Below are 5,321 nucleotides of genomic sequence, written 5' to 3'. Positions count from 1 at the left end.
AGTGTGTCGAAGTGTCGAAGCATGTTACTTCACACAAGATTTCGACTTAAGCATAATTTTAGTAGTGTTAACTATTTTGAGTTTTTATAGTTTTGGACTTTGACTTAGGGAGTAAGCTAACCTAAATCTATAAATAGAGGGAGTAATCCTTACTCTTGTATGAAGAGGAGAGATAACTCATAATATTGTATTTATAGAATTTTGCAGTTGCAAAGTGAATAAAGAAATTTTCCACATGTTATGGGCAGAGAGAAAACTCAAAAAACTTTCTTCTTCTTCTTCTCCAATGTTCTTTTCTTTCTTTCTCAATCGTTCTTTTCATTTCATTGTAATTGCGTGGTTGATAACAATCTTGTTCATTAAGATCGATAGAAATTTTGCATAGATTATGGTGAATTTCCAACAGTTTTGTCAATGTTAATTTCTCGTTTGTTGTATGTTTAGCGGTTAGATTTCCTCTATTTAGGCTCGTTTTTTTTTTTGCATGTGTTCATGCTCTTGTAGCGCTGTTCAATCTTTTTTTTGTTACGTTTTGTTTTGTTTCTTTGGTTGCTTTCTTTTGGTATTTGCTTGCCTAATACTCCTTATACTCGTGATCTTTTTGTGTACTCTTATAGAGTGTTTTGTGCTTCTTTATTAATATTACTTGACCTTTAAAAAAAAGTTTGTACTCCTTGCACCAAAAGAAATATAATATTTTCCCGTACGTAAAAGTAACACATTTAAAAAATATTACAACATGACTACGTCTCCGGTAGTATTACCAACATTTTTTATAAGTGTAACAACCAATTACTTACAAAACGTATAAACAACGTAGTAATGAGAGAGTAGTGCAATTATTATATATACAAGGTAAAACACACATTCACATTCACTAATCAACCTTCACTAATAATTTATTAAATATAAGAAATCTTTTTTTACTAAACATTTGTTTATGGCTTATCAATTTAATAAGGGAGCATTACTCTCTCTATAAATTACTGCATCCAAGAATGAGTTACTTGAGCAAGTTCTTTATTTTGCTTCATGTCTTTTGCTAAACTCATTCCATTCAATGTCTTCTTGCCTATCGCATTTTGTAATTATACACTTTCATTTTCTTTTTTTAAATAGAAAAAGAAAAAGTGTAAAAACGAATATTTTTATGAATATATGTATATATGTAATTATTCTTCCAACTTTAATTTGTTTTGTTATATACAGGTATGTTCTGGATGAAGAAGATAGGTGCAATAGAGTGTTTGGGTGTTTGTTTTCCATATAAGAATGAAGCATGTTGCTTTTCTGGATGTATTTGTGTCCCCCTTACACCAGCATTAGGCTATTGCAAATATTCAATTGGACCTCAGTAGTAACTTATGTTAGTCTCATGATAATTGAAAAAAAAATAGAAACTGGGAATTTTTGTGTTCATTGTAGTAATTTTAATATGAAATATGGATTCTGTTTATGCTTCTAGCTTTGCATTAAAAGATATATTTTAAAATATTTCCTCTAATTCGGAATCCGTAAGAATCATTTTGAAGAATTCTAATACCAAAGTTTTAAATTACGCCTGTGGTTGCAGAAGTGATTTCGGTTGTGCTCGTTGCATTCGTCGTCATTGTGGATATTACGATGCAAATTGTTGTTGTTACTGCATGAAAGTTGTGAGAAATTATTGAAATATGCAATTGGAAGATCATAAAAATTAATGTTTTCTTATTGTACTTAAAGAACATGAGATTTAAGATTTGTTTGAATCAATTTTGGCTTTTCACTTTTTAAAATATATTTTATAAAATTGTTTTAGAAAAGTGTTTGTAAGAAAAGAACTATTAAAAAACTTGTTTGATAACATAGTTTCTCAAAACTGTTTTAAAAATGAGAAAATAAAAATACTCATTTGCGAAACTAGTTTTACAAACAGTTTTAAAAATGAGAAAATAAAAATCCTATTTGATAATCCAATTTTTAAAAATTGTTTTTAGACTAATATAAAATAATAAATATTTTTATTAATTAGGAATTATAATCTTAGTGAATTATATTTAAATATACAAATGCACAATTTTATTATTAAATAAAGTCGAGATAGAAACTTCTTATAATTAAATATATACTTTAATTTTTTTCAGAGTTGAATCAATAACTTGTTCACACAAAATATTTTTTTATCAAAGTACTAAAACATATATCAATATTCGAAACATAAATAAATATCAAACTAAACTAACATACACTACGCCAAAAACTGGAATAGACAGCGCCCCTTAGAGGACGCTTTATTACAAAAGCGCAGTCTAAAGTGAAGAGAAAAAATAAGGAGCATACTATTGGAATAGACAGCGCACTTTAGAGGGCGCTTTTGTAACAAAGCGCACTCTAAAGTGAAGCGAAAAAATAATGAGGAAATGGAGGGACACCAATAGAGGACGCTTTATTGAAAGCGCCCTCTAAGGGTAACCTTAGAGGGCGCTTTTGAAAAAGCGCTCTCTATGTCCATGTACATTTCCAGATTATAAGGCGCTTTTAGAAAGCCTTATAGAGCGCTTTTAGAAGCGCCCTCTTAGGCCCCCTTTAGAGGGCGCTTTTGTAACAAAGCGCCCTCTAAAGTGAAGCCAAAAAAAAATAATGAGGAAATGGAGGGACAACAATAGAGGGCGCTTTAGTGAAAGCGCCCTCTAAGGTTACCCTTAGAGGGCGCTTTTAAAAAAGCGCTCTCTAAGTCCATGTACATTTCCAGTTTAGAAGGCGCTTTTGGAAAGCCTTAGAGAGCGCTTTCAGAAGCGCCCTCTTAGGCCCCCTTTAGAGGGCGCTTTTTTTACAAAAGCGCCCTCTAAGGTCCCCTTTAGTAAACATTAAAATTATAACATATACTGCATGTCTCTTTATTTTCCCTCTCTACAAGCTATTTCGTTTACGTAACTGGGTTTTCTCTCTACTGCGTCCACCGTCTACTGCGATTACTCTCGTCCTCCGTTCGTTCTCCCTCCCTCACCGTCGTCGTCGCCGTCGCCTTTTTCTGCTGCTGCGTTCACGTTCACGTCCACCATCAATGTTCACTTTCTTCTCCATCGTTACCGTCACCTTGAAGGTATTTCTCTTCTCCATCTTTACCGTTCACTTTCTTCATGTGCTTGATTAGGGCATTTTCTAAACTTAGTTTTACATTTTGTGCATTATGTTGATTAATGTTGTTTAGGGCAAACTGAGTTTTTTATTTCTGATTGAAAACTGATATCATTTGAAGTTTGTTTGAGCTTGTGCTTGGAAGTTTGATGATTATGGATGCAAGTTTGTTCATGTTCCAAACACCATAAGTTTGCATTGGTCTTTTGCATGCAGTAGGTGTGTGTGAGTTTGCATTGGTCTTTTGCATGCAGTAGGTCTTTTGCATGAGAAATGGAAGGTATATGAATATGTTCACGTATTGAATCATTGTCTTACTTGGGTCTTATTGAATCATTTCTATATTACAGATAAAATGGCTAACCAAGACGATACCCATGACGCGAATGGATCACGTAACAATGTTGAAAAAGAAATCAAACGAGGATTGACTGTTATGAAGTCAATCATTCGTGCAAGAGACAAGGGTGTAAAATTTGAAGTACATTGGAGTGTTGAAGACCAACTAATTGAGCCTAACGGTTCAATATTGGCAAGTTACATTGGTTTCCTTGTTCGACAACATATTCCGATTACATGTGATAATTGGAGAAGTCCGGACTTGAAGGTTGGCAAAGAAAAAATATGGTCGGAGATACAGGTACTTACCATATATTGTTATATGTTTTTTTGTTGACTATTTGTTGACCATATATTGTTATAATATTACTTTATAATAACACACTCCATGTGTATGTTTTTTAGAGATCCTTTCACATCGATGAAAGCCGGCAAAAATATTGTATTCAATTGGCCGGAAAAAGACTCCGAGGATTTCGATCCTTTTTGTCCAACAAATTTCTCAAGGATGAGGAAGGAAAATTTGTTGAAGCAGAACGGCCAATGAAGTATGCCGAGATTATTTCAGCCGATGAATGGAATAACTTTGTCGCCAAACGAAGAAACGAAAAATTCCATGTAATGTCTATTAATTATGGTATTATACAATTGTTAAGTTACTTGGTTCTAATATGCCTTAAACTTTTTTATCCAGGAAGTAAGCGACATAAATCGGAAAAGGGCATCAAAACCCGCGTATCCGTACAAAAAAGGGCGTACGGGATATGCACGGTTACAACAAAGAATTGTGAGTATATTCAAATGCTATGAGCTTATACATTGTCACAATATGTTATAATTGATGATCTTATAATCTAATTCAATGTGTAGCTAGCCGAGGAGAAAAGTGACGCAACATCTCTTCCGGAGCACGTATTATGGAAGGCTGCTCGGGTTGGGAAGGATGGGGCTGTCGTTGAAGCGGTCCAAACTGTTTATGACGAATGTGTAAGTATATGTAACATTATTTCTTTAATTATATCGAAAATTTTGTTAGACATATAGTTCATTTTTAATCTCCTCTAATAATATTTCAGGAGACTTTATTCCAAACCGTACCTTCAACCGAGGTCCAGGATTGCAGGAGCGTACTTAGTCGAGTACTAAATGTTCCTGAGTATTCCGGTCGTGTGAGGGGTAAGGGTTTTGGTGTGACTCCGTCGTCATTTTATAAAAAACCAAAAACAAAAAATCCTACCAACAAAGAGGCGATGGAGACCTTGGCGGAGTTAAGGGCACAAGTACTCCAACTTCAAAACGAGAATGCAAGGTATAGAGAGGAAAGGTGCGCCTCCGAGGCAAAAGATACTAGTGACCGAGCTAGTATCAATTGTCAACCGAAATTTCCCGAGGTAATTATATATGTTATTATGAAATTAAAATAGCACTTTTTTACTTGACACATATACACGTTAACAATAACATTTATTATTGGTTTAGGGCATTTCACCTTGTCAGCTGTATCTATCGTCACCAACTTATCGCATGGTTGACAAGGGAAAAGTGCACAACACTTCGGGTGAATTACTTCACCATAATCCCCTCCCGGTGGGATATATGAAAGTTTCGGTTGACCTTGTATTAGATATCGACGCGCTTCTACCATTACCTGACGTTGTTTCAGAGACAACGTTGATGCGAGAAGCAGTCGGATCCTTTGTTGGATGGCCGTCAGATCTAATTTTCCCAGATGCCGAGGTATATATGTTCTAAATGATTATGAATCTTTAGTATTCACATTTCAATTCAGCTACAATTATGATATTTAATCAATCCTTATTACATGGTAATGTTAGACTCCTACAAGACCCACGCATAAAGCTGGT

General features: G+C 34.3%; 1 long non-coding RNA gene across 1 annotated transcript; it reads left to right on the top strand.

Moving 5' to 3' along the window:
* The first annotated feature begins 898 nt into the window (after positions 1 to 898).
* Positions 899 to 1,700, top strand: LOC127127750 (uncharacterized). Its single transcript, XR_007805446.1, has 2 exons — positions 899 to 1,084; positions 1,210 to 1,700. It is a non-coding gene; the product is annotated as an uncharacterized LOC127127750 (long non-coding RNA).
* The last annotated feature ends 3,621 nt before the right edge of the window (positions 1,701 to 5,321 follow it).

The sequence above is a fragment of the Lathyrus oleraceus genome, chromosome 3 (assembly GCF_024323335.1).
Source record: "Lathyrus oleraceus cultivar Zhongwan6 chromosome 3, CAAS_Psat_ZW6_1.0, whole genome shotgun sequence".
Taxonomy (NCBI): Eukaryota; Viridiplantae; Streptophyta; class Magnoliopsida; order Fabales; family Fabaceae; genus Lathyrus; species Lathyrus oleraceus.
The sequence above is the reverse complement of the archived record's forward strand: the minus strand, read 5'-3'. Positions and strand labels throughout refer to the sequence as shown.